Genomic DNA, 22,414 nt, shown 5'->3' with positions numbered 1-22,414 from the left:
TCTCTCTCTCTCTCTCTCTCTCTCTCTCTCTCTCTCATTTACTACAACTTATTCAATGAGCATCTTCAGAGAGGAAAGGGGGATTTGAAGTTTTGAGCATCAAGTGAAAACAAGCTAAACATCACACTCTAGTCATAAACTCTGCTGCTGAGAATTCTGACAAAACCCATTCCCAAGGGTGCTCATAATGCTGAATCTAAGCTCTTAGCTTTAGATGACTCCTGGGTACTGTGAGCCTGGGCACACAATTGCTCATGTGCACCGTGCTTGGCAGAAGGCCATAAGACCAGAACACTGAGTGCAGTTTCTCAGTCTCTCAGCCAAGATCTACAGCAAAACCAGGCAGTCTCCACCGTCATAATAATTCCTCTATGGGAACACATCCTGACTTGGTAAGGGAATGGCTGCAATGATTTAGTTTCTAATTTTCCCATATTCAGCTTTCATGAGCTATAAGACAAATGGGTAAAGGATCACAGCATGTTGAAAACTAATGAACCAGAGGGAGAAACTCATTTAATGACTTAAGTGCATTTTATCTAATGTGAAATGTAGGTCAACTCACTGTAAATTTATTCATGGTGATTATTTGTCCTTAGCTCCATTACAAGGCATGCATTGTAAGATTTCAGCCCTATGTAAAAAAAAACCAACAAGCTCTGTCTGTATTTCCTCATCCCTTCTTACTTACAGTGAAAAGAATCTATCAATATCCATCAATGCTGTTGCAAATGATCCAAAAATTTGATTGGTACTCTGTGTTACATTTTTGAAGACACTTGGAAAAAAAATCTAGTAGCTGGACATCTATACAGAAATTCAGACATCTTGCTGACTAGAGGCCAAAAGAAAGAGCAAGCAGGGAGAAAAGTTTTACCAGGTATGTGTAACCAGAGAAATATATATAACAAATTCAGCAAACAGGAAATAAAAGTCTAATAAGCTTTAACTAACAATGCTTTCCCAACTCTAATTCAAGAAAGTCAAGACAGCAATTTTGTGGGACTTACCATCATCACCTCATCATTATTTTATAAAATGGAAATTAGTAACTAAACAGGTCATCCTCTACTAGTGTCCCATTAGCTTTCTTAGCTTTTTTTATCTCTTGGGATTAGGAAAAAAGTTCAGTCTGGGTCCTAAGAGATAGGGAAGTCAAGCAACATTAGGGGAGATTATGATCAAGATTTTTTTAAAAAACGAGTGTAGCCGGGTGCCGGTGGCTCACACCTGTAATCCTAGCTACTCAAGAGGCTGAGATCTGAGGATTGCGGTTCAAGAAAGTCCATGAGACTCTTATCTCCAATTAACCACCAGAAAACCAGAAGGAATGCTGTAGCTCAAGTGGTAGAGGGGTAGCCTTGAGCTGAAGAGCTGAGGGACAGTGCCCAGGCCAAGAGTTCAAGCCCCACGACCAACAAAAAAAGAAAAAGAAAAAGAAAAAGATTGACTTGTTCAAAATACATGCCCTCAGATCTATATGTTGGGAGGAAGAAATTTATGGTGATTTAATTCACAGTATAATTTATAGTTGAGAATAACAGTGTTAAAACCTTGTCATCAAAAATCACCTTTCTGATCTTGAAAAAAAATGAAATTATGAACTCTGGTTGCTTTTTCTAATTAATTTTAGCATTGATTTTGAAAGGAAGATGTAGAGGAACAGCAGCAACTCAACACTGGGAATTTGGAAAGTAAAGGCAAATATTTCATATTTCCAGAATTGGTGCTGTAGTTCAAGCGGTAGAGCACTCGCCTTGAGCTGAAGAGTGCCGGAACAGTGCCCAAGCCCAGAGTTCAAGCCCACGACACAAAAAATTCATATTTCTTCTACATCCATTTCATCTTCCAGACAGTTTCCTTTTATGATATCATAGAGTCAAGTGATTTTTTAAAATTTTTTTTGGGGGGTCTGGTCGTGGGGCCTGAACTCTGGGTCTGGGCGCTGTCCTTCAGCTCTTCAGCTCAAGGCTAGCTCTCTACCACTTGAGCCACAGTGCCACTTCTGGCTTTTTTCTTTTTGCTTATGTGGTGCTGAGGAATCGAACCCAGGGCCTCAGGCATGCAAGGCAAGCACTCTACCAATGAGCCACCTTCCCAACCCAAGTCAAGTGATTTTTTAAATTTTTTAATTTTTTAATTTTTTTGGTCAGTCGTGGTGCTTGAACTCGGCCTGGGTGCTGTCTCTAAGCAGTTCAGCTCAAAGCTGGTGTTCTACCACTTTGAACCACAGTACCATTTTCTGGTGGTTAACTGGAGATAAGAGCCTTACAGACTTTCCTGTCCAGGCTGGCTTTGAACCATGATTCCCAGATCTCAGCCTCCTAAGCTAGAACTACAGGCTTGAGTCACCGGTGCCGGGCAATTTCCTGACTCTTAAATCCAGGGTAATTTCATTATATCTGAGCAAAACTGGGTTCCTATTTTGCAGTTTAAACTTGCTTTGGATTTATCTCATTTGTATCAAACACACTCCAAAGGATTATAAGCAAAAAATTCAATATTTTTTATGAAGTGCTGTCTATAATTGCTTTGTGATAATATGAACAAACACAGTCAAAAGGTGGAATATGCCAAAGAGATCTCAGGTGAACAGCATCAAATGAAAGTTTTGGTGTAACAGCAATCTTTCCTAAGGGCTAAAGCTCAGTGGTAGCGCACTTGCCTAGGTATGCCTAAGAGCCCTGATTCTACCCTTAAGGTTCAAAACAAAAAAACTTGTTCTATGAATTAGTTGGACCATTCAGCTTTATTTAATACCCCTAAAACTTTATGAAATTCTCCTATGGGAAGAAAATAAAATGGGCAGGATACTTTGCTGGCCAATTTTTAATGAAAGTATGATACAGGCTTACAGCTTCTAAGGAGGCTGTAATGGCTTTGGGCATCATTCCTGTATGTAACCCCTCTCTGTGAGTGGCAGAGGGGAGGACAGCTTCCTTCTGTAGCTGAGAATTTTCACCTCCCACAGTTAGATGCTTACTCACACACAGGGTCTGGAAGTTTCCATAATCCTCCCTCTTCTGGTTTGCTGATGGTCTCCACCACTTTTAGACACCGTTCTTTAGTTTTGGGGTAAGCTATTCAGGAGTAATGGGGCCCTTTTGATTTGACCATGTATTCTTCTGAGGAAAGGACCTAGGGTATAATAGACCATGTTAGGGTCCTGTCAGCTAGACTCAGCTCTCTAGGGCTTTTGATCCAGGGTTGTTTCCTCCTATGCTCTTTTTTTTTTTTTTTTTTTTTTTTTTTTTTGGCTGGTCGTGGGGCCTGAACTTTGGGCCTGGGCGCTGTCCCTCAGCTCTTCAGCTCAAGCGAACGCTCTACCACTTGAGCCACAGCATCACTTGTGGTTTTTTCTGCTTATGTGGTGCTGAGGAATAGAACCCAGGGCCTCATGCATGAAAGGCAAGCACTCTACCACTGAGCCACCTTCCCAGCCCCTCCACTCCTACCCTCTTTATGCAGAAGTAAATAATTTCCTAACATCTTAGGTGCCCAGAGTGGAGGAAAGATTATAAATATAGTTCCAATCTATTTCTCTATCTATTCAACATCATGATCCCTACCTACTTCCCTTCAGTTCCCAGAGGACTCCAGGCAAGTTGTTCTCACAGTCAAGCTAAGGCCTTACAACAACTAAGCAATCTGAGAAATATCCAAAGTCAAGTCTGTCATATTGTATTTTTACATGAATTTGACTTTCTGTTCTGCCACCTGTCTTTTGTCACTAGACAAAAATGGAATAAAAAAAAAAGTTCCCACCAGGCATCAGTGGCTCACACCTGCAATTCTAGCTACTCATGAGGGTGAGATCTGAGGATCATGGTTCAAAGCCAGCCTGGGCAGGAGAGTCTGTGAGACTCTTTATCTGCAATAAATTACCAGAAAACTGGAAGTGGCGCTGTGGCTCAAATGGTAGAACACTTGCCTTGAGCTGAAGAGCTCAGGGACAGCGCCCAGGCCCAGAATTCAAGCCCCTCCAGCAGCATTCTAGTGTGGTTGCTGATAAAAGTTTAAAATGAAAACAAACTCCTTCAGACTGGGAAATGGAGAGCAAGAGTCTGAGGAAACTTCCCAAGCTTCTCCACTCCCCTAATGATCCCTACCTGCTGCTGTCTGGCTCCAGCACAAAGCTCACACAACAAAGCCCCCTTCCCTTTTACTTTATCTCTGGTTTCCATACTCTTCCCACACTGAATCTGGAGTTAAGATGATGGGCTGTGCCTTCAGAGGGTAGGTGATAGCAGGCACTGTGAACTATGAACCATTCCCCGTCTCATATTTCTCCTGGGAAAACAGCTACCATGCTGTGGGTATGTGCAAGCAGCCTCACATGGAAAGGCCTTCTGCCAGCAACCCAGCATCGACTTGCCCAGAATGTGAATGAACCACCTTGGAACCATCCATTCACCAGTCAACCCCCCTAGAAGATTGTTGCTCTGACTGACCCCCTGTCTGTAATCTGAGCAACCTTGAACCAGACCACCCTGGTGCTGCTCCTGGGTTCCTGACTCACGGAAAGCTGAGATAATAAACCTTTTATTGTTTAATCCTCTCAATTTGGTGTATCTTGCTATGTAGCAACAAGTCATATAAAAATTAACTCGATTATGTAACTAATAATGCACATTTGGTTGTCCTTGCTGAACTAACTCTCAGAAGAGTGATTGCAATAAGAAGGAAGAAGAGTATATATATATATATATATATATATTCCCCAGTAGCCTCAAGAAACAGGTTCCAGAATATCCCTTCCCCCACATACACATTAAAATTTTTAGATGCTCGTGTCTCATATAAAATGGTACTGTATTTACAATACAATCTACATACATCCCCCATTATGCTTGAAACTTTCTCTAAATTGCATACAATAACCAATCCAATGTAAATGGTATAGATATGATTGTTAAGCTGTATTGATTAAGGAATCAAGACAAGGAAAATGGTTTTTTTTTCCAAATATGAATATGTTCAACTGGGCACCAGTAGTTTACACCTAGTTACTCAAGAGGCTAAGGCCTAGAGGATCCCATTTCAAAGCCACCCTGTGTAAGAAAATTCCACAACTCATCTCCAAAATAATCAGCAAAAAAGCTGGACTCAAGTAGTCTCAAGCATGGCGTAAGTGGTAGAGCCCCCGCTGAGCAAGTAAGCCCAATGAGAGCGTGAGGCTCTGAGTCCAAGTCCCAGTAACTGGCACAAAAATGAATGTGAATATATTCTTTTTTGGGGGGTCCGGTCGTGGGGCCTGAACTCTGGGCCTGGGCACTGTCCCTCAGCTCTTCAGCTCAAGGCTAGCGTTCTACCACTTGAGCCACTGTGGCGCTGTGCTACTTCCGACTTTTTTCTTTTTTTGCTTATGTGGTGCTGAGGAATCAAACCCAGGGCCTCAGGCATGCAAGGCAAGCGCTTTACCACTGAGCCACCTTCCCAGCCCCGTGAATATATTCAATGCTGATATTATTGCTGGCTTTTCTCCATTTTGTTTTCTTAACATGAATAGCATCTAAGCAAGCTTATGGCAATTGGGTACCACGTACCTCATTTAGAGCCGCTGAGATCACTGGAGAAGATCTTAAGTATGAAGAGTAGAACTTTCTTCAGATATGAAAAAGAAAAATGACATTCTGATTCCAAATTCTACAATAAGATAAAATAGTCTGTGTCTTCCTATGGAACTTAGTGTTTAAAAAAAAACAAAGGAATTATGCCAAACTCTCCTATATACTATGTCTCCTAAAATGGAACTTGTGTTTGGTTTTTAACAGTTCAAAATCTAACCATTGGCCCAGGGTAATCAGAAAAGTTGTTTTTATGTAATTGGATTACAAAGAAAGAGAATAATTAGTGTTTCAATAGTTTAGATGGGATAATATGCTTTGACTTACTAGTCCTAAAGAGAGGTGAAATGTTAAAGCTCAGTTTTAGGAGAAAAATAATGTTATAAGCACCCATATTTTAATAAGAGGATTGGGATAGAAGTATAAACCTCTGGACTGTTTTGTGTGGGGTTAGTTACCTATGAGTAATGCATACATCTGGAACAGAAACCCCTAGGGACATACATACAGGTACAGCACTCCTCAGCATGGGCAATAAGGATTTCCAGTCATTTCCACAGCTGACAGACTGACAAGTGGATTTGTGGAGCAGTGACCCAATTCAGTCATTCAGAGAGTTAAAGAGCACAAACATGTCACCACATGAGCAAAAAAAAGGAAACTGACAGCATGTAAAATATAACAGTGAGGAAAGGAAGAACTAACTAAGTCTGAAGGGGACAATGGGGACCCATAAACAGATGGAAGCTTGTCTTGACCACATGATGTCCTGGCTGGCACTGAGACCTCTCAGCTCTCTACCTAGTATGGCCCAGGGAGCACTTCATGATGAAGTCGGCACTAACCAGCCTGCTCAAGGACAGCTACCTCTGGACATCTTTACTGCCTTCCCAGCATACACTTGCTGCCTGTTCACTGACAGGGAGCTGCCTTGAATAATTACCTTTTTAAAAATAATATATGGTATTTTGCACAGAACTTTGTTCTTTTTAAATAATTTTTAAATCAAAAAATTTTGCAGACATGAAGTGGAGAGAGCCAAGGAGAGGACCCAATACCTACGAGGAACCAAACTGCAAAAATAAATAAAATGTAATTTTTTAAAAATGCAATTTGACAAATTATAACTTCATTGCATAACATTTTCAAAATATGCAATGTGCTATTTGTGTGTGTGTGTGTGTGTGTGTGTGTGTGTGTGTGTGTGTGTGTGTGTGTGTGTGTGTGTGTGTGCCAGTCCTGGGGCTTAAACTCAGGGCCCAGTCACTGTCCCTGAGCTTTTGTGCTCAAAGCTAGCATTCTACCACTTCTACTTCCTGACTTTTGATGGTTAATTGGATACAAGTCTCATGGATTTTCCTGCCTGTGCTGGCTTCAAACTGTGATCCTCAGATCTCAACCTCCTGAGTAGCTAAGGTTACAAGCCTGCACCTCTGATACCCAGCTTCAATATGCTATTTTTAATCTATTGTCACTGTCTTTGCTTGAATAGAAAGTGTCCCACACAGGCACATGTGTTAAAGCAGGTACTCAGTTGGTGTCTGTATTGGGGGGAGGTCCTAAAATGATTTAGATATAGGGCCTAGCTTGAGGAAGAAGGTATGTTGGGAGTGGGTCCTTGTAGGTATTTGGTCCCCACTTTGGCTCTCCTTCTACACTTCATGTCTGCAAAGAGGTGAGTAGACTCTTGTGTCACATGATCCCATCACCATGATGCTTCCTTCACTTTGGGCCTAGAAACAATACAGATGGCTGCAATGGCTGAACTCTGGATCTATGAGCCAAAATAAACCCTTCCTCCCTTAAGTTGTTCTGTCAGGTGTTTTGATCTGAAGGACACGCATGTAACCAATACAGACACCATCCTGTTCACTCTCTTACAAAAAAATATGTGTATCCCAAATAAGTGTTTCTTTGGGGAATAAATTTCAATGGTTATAAGCCTTAAATACAGTAGACACATGATAACATGGGTATTTTGGGGGTACCCTGCTATTATTATTTCTTATATCACAAGTATTCCTAGAACATCAGGTATAATGGCTCACTCTTTTCCCTGATGGGATCTTGTCTATTCTGACCTTTTTACACCCCCAACCCTTATCACCATGCTCAGACCTCAATAAATACATGTTGAATGAATTAATTAGTAGGATATATCAGAGTTCCATTTATCCTTGATGGTGGCACATTGAGATTGATTCCAGCTTTTCCACGATTACAAATAATGTTGCAGTGAACTTTCTTTGATGAATCTTTGCACCCAGTTCTCATTATTGCCTTGTGAAAAATTCTAAGAGGAAGAATTAGAAGACCAAAAGCTTTGATTGCCTAATTGTCCTTAAGAAAAATGGTTAATTTTCCTGTCTTTCTGCCAACATTTCTTTCCTTCCTTCCTATCTTTCTTTCATTCCTCTGTTACTTTTTATAAAAAATGATATTTTTCTCATGAGAACTGAAGTTAATGCTGGCAAAACATTTTAAAAGCACTCCATCCATTTTGATTGAATAAAAACAGCTCTTGAACACTTTATGTCTGTGCTATATTAAACTGTACCAGTAATTTATCTAGAGGTGAAAGGTTACTAACGCCACTGTTAAATCGTTTATATTTCTTAGACTTGCTCAGCTTTCTAAATTTAATAACATGATTTTTCTTCTTCTTGAGAGAGAGTGAATGAACAAAGATCGGCCTCTATTGTGGAGTAAAATGACTGGGAGGCAGAGAAAAGGGTGGGAAAACCACAGCCTTAGGGAACCACAGCAGGCTAAATGCTAACAGGTAACAAGGAGGAGGAGGACTTTCAAGCAGTGTAGGGTGGGGAGGAGGGAAATTCATGGAAATAAATATGGCTTATGTTGAATGGTTGCCTACATGGGAATAAAGACATTATCCACAGAGATTATATGTAAGATCAGAATGTAAGTTGCCCAGTGATAAGGCTCCTGGGTCACAAACAGAGCAGTGTAAGTGACCAGGGCCCATGAAGATAGGGAAGGCAGGGAGGAAAGGAACATTGAAAGGAAAGAGGAGGGAATGAAATGAGTACAAAGAAAAGAAGGAAAGGAGGAAGGGAAAGAAGGAAGGAGGAAAGAAAGAGAGGATGGAAGGATGAAAGGATGGAAGGAAAGAAGGAAGGAAGGACGGAAGGAAGGAAGGGAGGGAGGGAGGGAGAGAGGGAAGGAGAGGCAGCTGTGCATTCTGACTCCTGATTGTCACTGACTCTTGACTCTCTTACCTCATCTGGGCCTCAGTTGTACCATGATGGAGGACTAGATGATTGCCAAAGTTTCAGCCCCATCATGCTGTGAAGTATAAACACAGGTGTGGCTTTTCTCCTTCATACCCTGGCAGCAAACAAAGCATAGCTTTTTAAAAAATGGGTCTTTATGTAAGAAGTAAGTACTTTCTGCATGGACTCTCATAATATTATAAACAGATGTGAGTCATTTATTAAACTTACAAACAGCAAAGTCTCCCCAGGACAGACAGCTATTTTTTTGGCAGAATTCCAGCAGGAAATTTTCTAGTGTCGGCTATTCTTTCCTCTTGGAACCACACAGTATCAGAGCATGTTTGAATTATTTAAATATGCCCCCCCAGTCTGTACGCCACTGTCTAATCATTTCAAAGGACTATGCTTCTATAAATCATAGCAAATGTCTAAGATCTCATCCCCACCCCCACCCCCAAATAATTTAGGCACAGATACTCTAAACTATTCAGGGAAAAGGTACAGCAGAGAAAAAAAAACATTGCACAATGGAAGCAAGTACTTATTTGAAAGATTTATGTTAACCTGAGATGAAATACTGCAGGCAGGTGGATCTACAGGTAAAAATGTGCATAACGTTGGTTCTGAATTAGTCTAGTTAAAATGACATAACACTCTCATAAGCTCAACAACAAAGATAATATATGAGGCTATGTGGGCAACTAGGGGCTGCCTAAAAGCCATGTTTCCCTTTATTATGAAAGAGAAGAGTGAGCTTTCTTGACATCTTAACACCCTGTATGCTGATGGATCCCAGACCTCTGTGTGATCCATTTCATACCAGGTTTCATAGGAAAGAGGAAGCAATTGGAAAACCAAAGGTTTTTTTTTCTCTCTCTCTCTAGTTTTAGGAAAACTACAAGATGGACAACTTTAAAATATTCGATTGGTCTTAGTCAGGTTGTGGAGGACCAGTGTCTTCACTAGCTACTGCAAGGAATTAGATATACACATGGAGAGGGACAAAGCAGGAACCAAATATTTCTCTGTCTTTGGCTTTGCTAGTAGAGACTTGGCCTTGGGGAGACAGACTGTCAGTTTCATCCTCTGTGGAAACAAAGAGCAGAGCTTCTCCTAATGTGGGTGTCTCTCTTCCCCCAGCTCCCCACTCTGTGGTCCTGGGATCCTTTGAGCCCATCTTGAACAGGGGGAAGAGTGGGTACATGGGAAGATATAAGGTAGCATCCATAAAACAGACTGTATAAATGCTTAGATTTGCATACAGCAGGATGACTGAGGAGTGTTCTCAGGAACCACACCTGTGAGGTTGTTAAGGTCAGTCGAATAAACAGGGAGAGGGCTGGGAATGTGGCTTAGAGTACATACCTGGCATGCATGAAGCCCTGGGTTTGATTCCTCAATACCACATAAACAGAAAAAGCTGGAAGTGGTGCTGTGGTTACAGTGGCAAAGTGCTAACCTTGAGCAAACGAAGTCAGAGACAGTGCCCAGGCCCTGACTTCAAGCCCTACAGCCAAGAAGGAAGAGAAGGAGAGGGGAGAAGGGAAGGGGAAGGGGAAGGAGAAGGGGAAGGGGAAGGGGAAGGGGAAGGGGAAGGGGAAGGGGAAGGGGAAGGAGAAGGGAAATGGAAAGGGAAAGGGAAAGGGAAAGGGAGAAATGGGGACCTGTGATATAGTCTTCCAAAAGGTCTCCAGGGATCTTAATGGAAGCTCTGATGCTCCCACCTTCAATCATGTATTTACTGCATATTGGCTTTCCCAAAACATCCCTCATACAGGAGTTGGATAGAGAGGAACTCAGAGCCACCAGTTATCACATTCCCCAATGGCTCAGGGGAGGAATCTCCATGATATACCACTGCACATGAGATACATCCCACCCACTCAGGAGTTTACAGTGAAGACTGCATTCACTACAGTACAATATGATATGGTAAGTTAGAAGTTCATATAGATAGCAACAATAATACATTTTATACATGTGTAAATAAACGATAAAAAAGCTAGAACTGAACTTATGGATTATTTGGCTCAACCTGTTCAATATGCAAACAGGAATCCTCTGTGAAAGGGAAAGGCTGGGGGTGAGAATGTAACTTAGTGGTAGGGTGCTTGCCTAGCATGCATGAAGCCCTGGGTTTGATTCCTCTGTACCACATAAACAGAAAAAGGCAGATGTGGTGCTGTGGCTCAAGGGATAGAGTGCTAGCTTTAAGCAAAAGAAACTCAGGGACAGTGCCTAGGCCCTGAGTTTAAGTCCCAAGACTGGCAGAGGAAAAAAAAAAGAAATGGAAAGGCTGCTTCTAAGGTCACCTATCCACTGTAAAATTACCAGTCCACTCTAGTTTCCTGCTTTCATTTTTCTCTTTGGTGAACTGCCCCCACTGGATCGCTTTTCACAGGATTCATCTCTGTACTCTTGAGTAGAATCAGATAAAGTAGAAAACACATGCCCCAAATGAGTCCTCAAAAAGCAGAATAATTAAATTCAATCCAATATCTTTGGTTTCAATCTTAAAAAAAAAAAAACAGCGGTGTCAAGACATGACTGAGATTCCACTCAGGTTTTGAGTAATTTTATGTTTTACCACTTGTCTGTTTGTGGCAATGTGGAAGGCCACCATAGTTTCTGTGGAAAAGGACAGTGCCAGTCATGTTCATTTTGAGAAAATGAGAAATAGTTTCTGAATCTGCCCCACCACCACCACCGAAAAAAGTAAACACCACATACAAATGGACAAGAAACCACCAGGGCCAAAAACACAAGACTACACTGGTGGCATCCAGCCTGGGTCAGGGTAATGAGGTAAACCATAGCTGTAGACTAATTTGGTGTCTACTGTTTTCCAAATGAGAACATGGCTTGCCAGGGGCCTCATTTTCTTCTAGAACCTTCCAGGACATTTTTTTCCCATCCACATGTTTAGTTACTCCCACTATGTGGAAGAAATCTGGTACATCCTGAGGGCATAGGAAAGATATTTGATGACAGGGAATTGAGTCAATATGTAAGATCTAGGTTGTTTGGTAAGTTACTCACTCATCATTTCTATAGCTATTCTTGCACCAGGTATTTGTTTAGCACCCATTTCATTCTAATCACTGTGGTAAGAACTGAAGACCTGAAGATGAATAAGACACAGTTCTCTGGGAACAAAGCCATCAGGAAGCTTGGTCTGATAGACAGGGAAGATACTGACTTCAAGTGCTATGATTAAAAGTGCTGGGCACTGGTGGCTCACATCTGTAATCCTGCTAATCAGGAGGATGAGATCTGAGGATCACAGTTCAAAGCCAGCAGGGAAAGGAAGTCTGTGAGACTATCTCCAATTAAACAGTAAAAGGCTAGAAGTAGAGCTGTGGCTCAAGTGAGAGTGGTAGCCTTGAGAACAGGCCCTAAATTCACACTCCAGGAAAGACACAGATACATACTTATACACATACACCACACAAACTTACTGGGAACATCAGTCATGGAAAGTCACTGAAGATTTCTATAGTACAAAGTAAGGTCATTTGTTTTGTCTGACATAACAAGATTTGGCCTGAACTCCACCCATCATTTGCTTATTCACTTGAAAAACATATTCAAAGAATTATTATTATTATTATTATTAGTAGTAGTAGTAGTAGTAGTAGTATTTGCCGGTCATGGGGCCTGAACTCTGGGCCTGGGAGCTGTCCTTCAGCTCTTCAGCTCAAGGCTATTACCTGAGCCTTTTCTGCTTATGGGTGCTGAGGAATTGAACCCAGGACCTCATGCAAGGCAAGCACTCTACCACTGAGCCACCTTCCCAGCCCCCCCCTTTTTATATCAGTCATGGGGCTTGATCTCTGAGCCTGGGGGGTGTCCCTCAGCTCTTCAGCTCAAGACCAGTGCTCTACCACTTGAGCCACAGTACCACTTCCGGCCTTTTCAGCTTATTTGGTACTGAGGCAAGCACACTACCGCGGAGCCACCTTCCCAGCCCATATTCCAAGAATTCTGTATGCTTAGCACAGTGCTAGATATTGGAAATAGAACGACTCCACATTGTTTTCCAGAGTGTCTTTAAAACATCAATGTTTTGTTCTCTGAATCACACTATGGCAAGGGCATTACTCAAGTATCCTATAAATCTCACCTCATGTGTCATGCCAGATCTCTGAGGTAAAATCAGATCTTTGCTTCATCATCCAGGGTCCCTGCCTGTCTTGACCCAACATTTCATCTCTGTTCTCTGCCCGGTAACCATTCTGATAGGATACTCTCCTTGTTCTTTGCTACTGGGTCATTCTAGTGGTTCTTCTGATCTTATCTTCCTCCTCTCGAATCTGAAAATTAAATTTAAAAAAAAAAGTCGGGTTTTTCTCTCTGGTCTTCTTCCACAGCCCAGTCACAAGTTGGAGAAATGACTGTCTCAAGTTACTTCACTGTCTTTGCCTGTTCTTGGTCTCTGGAGAGAGCAATGAGGCATATGGGGTTATATGCATATACCCACATTTTTTAGTTCTTTCCTTCATAAATGGCTCATTATCCAATCCAGAGGCCAATACCAGTGTAAGCTATCTGGTGAGGAAATGGGCCTGGGGTGAGATGAGATCACAATCTCAGTGCTGAATAAGATTGTTAGGGCATTGTCCCTCAGGAGATAAATGTTTCTAGCATTGTACTAGTGGCCACTTCTCATTTCACTCCTAATGTCCTCTGAGGTCTCAGACATCTATTCCTAGTAGCTTATCAAACCATCCACTCTTGCTTGACCCTTGCTATTGTATCCTCAGTGGCCTCCATCCTCTAGCAAGGGATCCTCTTGCACCAACCCCATTTGCCTACACCCTTTTTACCCTCTTTTTCCTCCATCACTTCCTGAGAGGCTCTGGAGAGCAAGCATTCTCATCTGTTTCTCCATGGCAGAAAGGGGGCATGGTAGAGGGTAATGCAGTTCCTGTAGGACACACCCAAGTTAGAATGGCAGGAAAAACACTGGTTGGAATGGATCTGCCTCTCCTGCATAGTAAGCAGATATATCCTCTGACCAAACATGATAGTTACCTTTTGAGTATTGAGTTGTATGTACACATCAATACATGTTAATGGGTTGTGCTTTGTAATTCTTAGGGCAGTACCTCAGAGACAAACAATAGAGTTGAGGCTCTTCTGAGCAAGGCTCAGTGGTATGATTGTGAGTCTGAATCCTCATCCCTTTAATAACGGGCTTTCCCAAACTTGGTGTATAGACCAGGTGCATCATTATCACCTGGGGCTCTATAAGAGATTTTGTGAAGCTAGAGCTCTTGGAGCCAGGTCTGAACACCTGAAAGTATAGCTTCGTGAGGCTAGGTTTGAAAGCTTCTGCTTAATGAGAGATATAACTCTTCCTAGAGGAATGTCCACTGCCTCCCTCCAGCCTTCCACTGGGCCTGCAAGCTGGAAATAGGCACCTTTCTGGGAGTTTCAGCTTAACTTTTTCATGACGGTAGCACAGCAACTTAATCGTCTTTGCAACAGAGGTTCTGACTAATGATGAAAATAAAGACAGAATTATGTGAAGATTCCAAACATCTGCCAAATCTCAGCAGAATCATCTTTTGAGACAAATGGAAGAGAATAAAAAGTTTCAGAATCAAGAGTTCCAGAAGGTGGGTCTAGGAGTAGAAACATTGAAAATGTTGAGACAGATAAGATAGAAGACAGCTCATTCTCACTCAGGGAATGTAGTTAACTTTAAGCAGTCCACACCACACTCAGAATATGGGACAATAGATATCCATCTATTTCTCTGAGTTTAGGATTAGCTTTAGGAAGAGGAGGGGGAAAACAAACATAAAATAATGTCTTTCCTTATTTTCCAAACTCCTGGAGTCTGTAACTCTGGGGGAAGAGATAAGATGAAAAGGGATGTTAAAAAAAACCTCTTATCAATAGAATTGATTTGTATATCTGGTATGTCTTCTCTAATCTTCAAAGGGAATATCAACTCTCTGGTTAAGGCATGGGTTGTATTTCATTCTAGGAGGGATGCTGCCTTGCTCATAATGGAGCCTAACATTAACTCAGTAAGCAGTTGTCAACTTCACTTAAAGAAATAGCCAAGTAACAACTGTACCGAACTTAATCTGTCTGAAATAAGCCCAAAGTTGCCTGTTTCTTCTCTGATGTTATATTAAAGTAGCAAAGTATTTGTCCCCTATTCCCTTTTGAATACTCAAAACATATGTTATAAAGGAAGTAAGAATGAAATGAGTCTGGGGGAATGAGATGGGATGGCAAAGAATGAGGGAAAGGGTGACCCCTGGTCAAGAAGTTCTGAACATGTTGATCTGTAGACTCTTTATACAACCATTTGAAGTTTGAAATGTTTTTTTTTTTTTATTTAGGAATCTTAGAACTCTAGTATTTCCTCGTTATAGTTACTATTTCTCAGGTGAGCATCTTAAGTTTGCATAATGAAAACAGTGACTTACACTGTGATCATCTTACTTCATTTATATCAAATTCAATTGAGATAGACTTAGAAGGATATTTCCTACACGACAATAAACGTATTACTTGAAAAATTAAAATTGGTCTGATCATCAAACAAAATGTTTCAAAAGACTTTTGAGGCTGGGCACTGATGGCTCATGCTTGTAATCCTAACTACTCAGGAGGCTGAGACCTGGGGATCACCGTACAAAGCCAGCCTGAGCAGGAAAGTCCATTAAGACTCTTAGCTACAATTAACCACCAAGAAAACCAAAAGTGATATTGTGACTCAAGTGGTAGAGCGCTAGCCTTGAGCAGAAAAACTCAGGGAAAGAACTCAGACTCCAAGTTCAAGCCCCATAACTGACAAAAGAAAAAGTTTGAGATATCAATTAATAAGTTAAAAAAAATCTCCAGACCCAATATATTTTATGGGTAGGTCTCAGAATAATTTTCTTTTTTAATTCATGTCTTGGTATGTGGAACATGCCATGAGAACATGCTTAACTATAGCACTTATTTAAAAATCCCTAATGACTAAAGAGACTAAATGATTATATATTTAATAATATAATACAGTTTTGATGATCCACAACAAGTTTCTTTTGTTTGTGTGCCAGTCCAATCCTGGGCTTGAACTTAGGTTTTGTGCACTCTCCGTACCCTCTTGTGCTCAAGACTAGCACTCTACCACTTGAGCCATAGCTCCACTTTCTACTTTTTTGTGGTTATTTAGCAATAAGCGTCTCAAGGGACTTTCTGTCTTGGGCTGGCATTGAACTGTGGTCCTCAGATCTCAGTCTGTTGTGTAACTAGGATTATAGGTGTAAACCACAAGCACCCAGATGAAAATATGTTTTCAAGACTAGAGCCACATAACCACATACATGGCTGCAGTCCTGAGCAGATATCCAAAAGAAAAATATATTGCCTTTCAACCTGGTCACTCTGAACTATTTGATTTGAATTAAAAATATACCCAATGTAGCAAAAATAATAATTTTAGAAAGTATGTGGCTTTAGGGCTGGGAATAGTGGCAGAGTGCTTGCCTCACATGCATAAAGTCCTGGGTTCGATTCCTCGGTACCATATACCCAGAAAAAGCCAGAAGTGGTGCTGTGGGTCAAGTGACAGAGTGCTAGCCTTGAGCAAAAGCTCAGGGACAATGCCCAGGCCCCAGGACTGGCCAAAAAAGTATGTGGCTTTGGGTGTGTGTGTGTGTGTGTGTGTGTGTGTGTGTGTGTGTGTGTGTGTGTGTGTGTGTGTGTGTGTGTGTGTGTGTGTGTGTGTGTGTGTGTGTGTGTGTGTGTGTGTGTGTGTGTGTGTGTGTGTGTGTGTGTGTGTGTGTGTGTGCGCACACACCAGTCCTGAGACTTGCAGAATAACTTTTTTTTTGGTCAGTCATGGGGCTTGAACTCTGGGCCTAGGTGTTGTCCCTGAGCTCTTCAGTTCAAGGTGAGCACTTCACCATTTCAGTTACATTGCCACTTTGGGTTTGCTGGTGATTTACTGGAGATAATAAGAGTCTCATGGTCTTTCTTGCCAGGGTTGGCTTTGAACTGCGATCCTCAGATCTCAGCCTCCTGAGTAGAATTATAGACTTGAGCCACTGGCACCTGGCGATTTTTAAAGCCTTCTAGGGCTGTGTGCTGGTGGCCTCACACCTGTAATCCTGGCTATTCAGGAAGCTGAGACCTGTGGATCATGGTTCAAAGCCAGCTCAGGCAAGAAAGTCCATGAGACTTTTATCTCAAATTAACCACCAGGCAACTGGAAGTAGAGATGTGGCCCAAACTGGTAGAGTACTAGCCTTGAGCAAAAGGCTCAGGGACAGCATCTAGACCTTGAGTTCAAGCTCCATAATGGAAAAAAAAAACCTTCCTTGGCACATTTTATATACCATGCTATAAGATAAAAATAATCTCAAGCATAATGTTAGGTACAATGATAATCATTTCCAGAATGTATATGATCAACTCCCTCTTTCATTTTATTTATTTTTTCCAGTCCTGAGGCTTGAACTCAAGGCCTGTGCACTGTCCCTGAGCTTCTTTTGCTCAAGGCTAGCACTCTACCACTTAAGCCACAGCACCACTTCCAGCTTTTTCTGTGTATGTGGTACTGAGGAATCAAACCCAGGGCTTTATGCATGCTCGGCAAGCACTCTACCACTAAGCCACATTCCCAGCCCTCCAACTCCCTCTTTTAAACAAAACAGCTAAATCTATGTCCATCACTCCATCCTGAAGTAAGGACCAAGATGAGGTCCTGGACTTAAGGTATACTTATGGGTGGGGGGCAGGGGGGGGGGAGGATGGGAAGGGATGGGAAGGGGAAACAAAGGAGGAGGCTACAATGCTTGATAAGAAATGTACTCATTATCTTGCCCATGTAATTGTAATCCCTCTGTACAGTATTTTCACTATATATAAAGGTAAAAGCTATTCTTGTAAAATGTCAAGTACCTTTCTTTCAAAAAAATCTTATGAACTTTGTGCTGTGGCACCATAGATAATATTCCTCTTATAATTAAGTAATAGGCTCTCTTAGAGCTTATAATTAGAGAAGGGATGGAGAGATTTCAAAAAAACTTGAAGATGTCAAATGAGACTCTAAGTCAGTATTTTCATCACTGGTTGTGAATAAGAGGCAATTTTTAGAAAATGTGGTTTCCACCTCCACTTTGTTCCCGGGAGAGGATAGAAGCATTTTTTTTTAAAAAAGAAAACCGCATGAACTTAACAGTATACATGATCAAGGAAGCTGCGGAAGATATTTTAACATGTTAATGATCTAATAAACAAAAGTGGAAAAATTTATTTGGTAAAATATCTTCTGCTCTTTAACATGGACAGATTTGGATTTGCTGAGTTGTGAAAGCTGAGCAAATGTGATTACTAGTTACTTGCCACGAAGTCAGGATCACTTGTTAGGAAGAGGAGCAATACCTTAGCAATTGGCTCTTGAACACCAGGTGCCATCTACTTTGGCCTGCTTGAAGAAAATCTAGAGTTCTATAAAGAAGGATTATAAGTGATTTGGAGCTATTTCTGCTTTACTTCCCCAAATCTTCCACTCCTTATTCATTCAAAATATTTTCAGCCTGGTTATGGTGGCTCATGCCTATAGTCCTATCTTCTTAGGAGGCTGAGGTCTAAGGATCACTATTTAAAGCCAGCCTGTGCAGAAAAGTCTGTGAGACTCTTTTTTGGGGGGGAGGGGGGTTCAGTTGTGGGGCCTGAACTCTGGGCCTGGGCATTTTCCCTCAGCTCTTCAGCTCAAGGTTAGCACTCTTCCACTTGAGCTACAGTGCCACTTCCGGCTTTTTTTTTCTGCTTATGTGGTGCTGAAGAATCAAACCCAGGGCCTCAGGCATGCAAGGCAAGCGCTCTACCACTGAGCCACCTTCCCAGCCCTCTGTGAGACTCTTATCTTCAATTGACCACCAAAAAAGCTGGAAATGGAACTGTGGGTCAAGTGATAGAGTGCTGGCCTTGGACAGAAAAGCTTAGGGGCAGTGCCCAAATCCTGAGTTTAAGCCCCAGGACTGGTACAAAACAAAACACAAAATATTTTCAGTTATTTATGATCTACTCAGCAGTGAGACAGGGTGAACATTAATTTAGGCCCTAGACACCTAAGATAAACAACTGATAAGTTTACCTGTGCTGGCTGGATGTAACCTTGGTAAAGGAAGATGTTTTTTCCTTTTTGCTGGTGTGCAATGAACTAAGGCCAATTTAGCTCCCAAACCAGAGGCTACTAACAGGTGACTTTAAATTTAAAAATAACTTTTCAGGTCTAGAAGAGGGGCTCAACTTCAAAGAAGTTGCTAAGATTACTGATATCAATTTTACCTCTGTTGCTCAAGTTGAAAAATAGTTGACTAGGTGATAGAACAGTTAGTTGGCTTTACTAAAGACATAGTAAATGACTTAGAAGTTTTAAGAATGCTTACAAAAACTGAGGAACTGTAAAATGAAGTGTTCAAAATTGACTGGTGTGAAGACTGGACTTAGCAAAGAAGTCTAGGATTGATGTCTTTTCTTACTATGGGAAAGGGTTTAATGGAACTCAGAGAACCACTCAACAGTGCAATCTGGATTAACATGCATAAATGTTTAAACACCTGTTCTTCTCTCTGAATGAAGATTTAACTGCTGTTCTAAAAAGTGACAAGACTAAATCAAGGCTATTAACTCTACTCTGTAGCATCCCAAGATTATATTGAGAGCCTAATATGAGGGATAATGATTCAATAAAAATCTCAGGAACTAGCCAAATAGGCAGGGAACAAATAGCCTCTTTAGTAAAGAAGTATTAATTGAGTACTTACTATGTACCAGGCTCTCTGACAAGAATCTCATTCTTGTGGAGCTTGCCTTAAAATAAATGGCTTCTCGGTGGTGGGGAGTATGAGTGTGGAGATACATGGAGGAGGATAGGTTAGATAATGGTGAATCTTGAAATTCAGGTTGTGTGTGTTTGTAGAAACAAATTGATTTTTAGGTGTTTGCTGGAATGCCATTGGACTTTGTGTACTAAAAAGTGGAAGAGAGGAAAACCACTTTAGTTGTAGCCAATTTTTCCTCTTATGTAAACTTGGAATATAAAAATATGGTTTCACCAGGAAATAAACAACAAAAAAGCAGATAAACTCCAATCCTACATATCTCATTTTTAATGCTAACTTACATGCTTAGGAGATTTAGGAGGGCTGTCTAAATCTGCCCTCTTCTTGAAAATGGTAAATATCTGAGAACTCTACAAGGTTGAGTAAAACCAAAAAGAATAAAAGGTAAATCTGACATGAGGAAGTCTTGAAGGTTAGCTAGGTTTTGTGAGAGACTCACCCCTCTTTCCTATCCAAAATCACTGTCTAAGGATTAGGAGTGGCTAGGCTTATGTAACTACCAGGCTATTCACAAGGCTCAGAAAGTGTAAAAGCTACAAACAGGAGTCACCATTTTGAGTATTTAATTCCTATTTCTGGTATAGGGAACAAAAAATGCCACCCCCTTTTTCCATTTCTTCCTACTTTAATTCTGCTTGCTAAAACTTAAAAAAGTCTATCATTTTACTTTCAATAAATGGACAATTTAAGTGGCATTAATTTAATGAGCTTATTACTAAAATCAATAAACCATCTACTTTTTAATCATTCTCTGAGGTAGCATGCTGCCACCACTAGGTGATGATTTGGTTAAAACAGTGTGAACAGAAAGAAGCATTTTAACTGCAACTAGAAAGTCGGTGTCCTGTAACTTTTAGGTTTCTGCTTTTTTTCTTTAGAGTGTATTCTCTGCAAAGAGTTTATGTTACAAAATTGTGCTTATGGCTTACAAAGACTGCTAAGGCTCCAATACCACCAGATGTATCAGTCTTAATAAGGACATGTAATTTTTGTTCTTACACACTGTCCAGTTTTATTCACTATCTCATTGGAGTTAGTTTACAAAATCCACTCTCTGGGGTTAATAGTGAGAAGAGATTCTTGTTCAGAAAAACAATCAAGTTGCAATAGTTTCATCTCAAGTAACTAAGGAGACTTGCTATCTATTTCTTGGGAAGAAGGTGTCTACCCTGGCCATTCTAAACTGGGATGCAGGGTGGGGAAGCCAAGTTTTTTTCTTATTAAGACCTTTTGAAATTACAAAAAAAAAATATGCAATTTTCTCTTGGAGAAAAATTAGAAAGTAGAACTAAGCAAAAAAACAAAATCACCAAACACTGAGGAACCTAGTAGACACAGGTATTGGTCCTGCCTTTTCTGTTTCTTGCACACCTCATAGTTTAAAACAATGGGATCATATGGTATATGCTTTGTGATTTCTTTCCTCTTTAAATGACCTTCACAGTATTCCATGACACCTGATGGGATGTCCTAATGTCTGAAACATTAAGGGATAAGGTATGTCTGTATTTGATGTGTATATAATTTTTTTTTTTGGGGGGGGAGGTTGCTGGGAAGGTGGCTCAGTGGTAGAGTGCTTGCCTTGTATGCATGAGGCCCTGGGTTTGATTCCTCAGTACCACATAAAAAGAAAAAGCTGGAAGTAGTGCTGTGGCTCAAGTGGTAGAGTGCTAGCCTTGAGCTGAAGACAAAATTTTTGTCGGTCGTGGGGCATGAACTCTGGACCTGGGTGCTGTCCTTGAGCCTTTTTGTGTTCAAGGCACAGCGCCCCTTCCGGATTTTTTTTTTTTGAGTAGTTTATTGGAGATAAGACTTTTCTGCCTAGGCTGGCTTTGAACCTCAATCCTCATATATCAGCCTCCTGAGTAGGATTACAGGCATAAGCAAACGGTGCCTGGCACAAAGATAGATAGACAGATAGATAGATAAATAGATAGATAGATATAGACAGATAGATATGGTTTGAGTGTAGAAAGTTTTATATATGTGTATATGTGTCTAGATGTGTGTGTTGTGTTGTGTGTGTATATGTATATAATATATATATATAGTATATGTCTATAACTGACTTCATTGAAGGGCATGGTAAGTAGGAGATTTAAAATTTTTAATAGCATGGTTAAGTAGGAGATTTAAAATATTTAATAGCACACACACGCCCTTCCACGCCTCTGTAGTCTTTCCCTCAGTCCCTATGTGATCTCTGACCCAGAGTTCAGGGTCTGCCCACGGAAAGGACAGGCTCGCCCGGGATCCCGCCACCCGCATGGCCGCGGGACCTCACCCCTCGTCCGCGTTCTCTGGGGCGGGGGGGGGGGTGGAACCCACACCCCGCGTCCTCCAGGGCCCGGCTAGGGGTTCCCTGGAAGTCACTCTGTGGACTCAGGAGCCCCCAGATCCCGGGTGCCCCCCCATCCCCAGTCCCCTCACACGGCAAAGCCCGACTTCTGGGGAATTGGGGGAGTCACCCTGCGCCCCCTCTCCACGACAGCTCCGCGGGCGCCTCGCCTTCCCGTGTAGAGCTTCCCGGCCCGGCGCCGTGGGAATCTGGACGCAGGCGGGGGTCATCGGCGCCGGTGCCAGCCCCAGCTCGGGGTGCCGAGAGGCGCCGGCGCCCACCAGAGCCGCGTCGTCCCCGAGTGATGACGCGCTTCCTGCGCTCCCGGCGCTCGCGGGCCGTGCGCTCGCGCTCGCCCTCGGCTCTTGTTCCGCGCCGGGAGTCGGCGGCGGCGGCGGCGGCGGCGGCGGC

At 41.8% G+C, this 22,414-nt stretch overlaps 2 long non-coding RNA genes across 2 annotated transcripts; both read right to left on the bottom strand.

Moving 5' to 3' along the window:
* Positions 1-435: 435 nt before the first annotated feature.
* Positions 436-6,125, bottom strand: LOC138809024 (uncharacterized). Its single transcript, XR_011366661.1, has 3 exons — positions 6,076-6,125; positions 5,547-5,646; positions 436-835 (listed from the first exon to the last, which is right to left on the bottom strand). It is a non-coding gene; the product is annotated as an uncharacterized lncRNA (long non-coding RNA).
* Positions 6,126-8,812: 2,687 nt separating this feature from the next.
* On the bottom strand, positions 8,813-22,290 carry LOC138809023 (uncharacterized). Its single transcript, XR_011366660.1, has 3 exons — positions 22,134-22,290; positions 12,927-13,116; positions 8,813-8,915 (listed from the first exon to the last, which is right to left on the bottom strand). It is a non-coding gene; the product is annotated as an uncharacterized lncRNA (long non-coding RNA).
* Between the last annotated feature and the right edge of the window lie 124 nt (positions 22,291-22,414).

This window comes from Dipodomys merriami, unplaced genomic scaffold (genome assembly GCF_024711535.1).
Source record: "Dipodomys merriami isolate MVZ:Mamm:240054 unplaced genomic scaffold, mDipMer1.0.p SCAF_48, whole genome shotgun sequence".
In the NCBI taxonomy this organism is placed as follows: Eukaryota; Metazoa; Chordata; class Mammalia; order Rodentia; family Heteromyidae; genus Dipodomys; species Dipodomys merriami.
The sequence above is the reverse complement of the archived record's forward strand: the minus strand, read 5'-3'. Positions and strand labels throughout refer to the sequence as shown.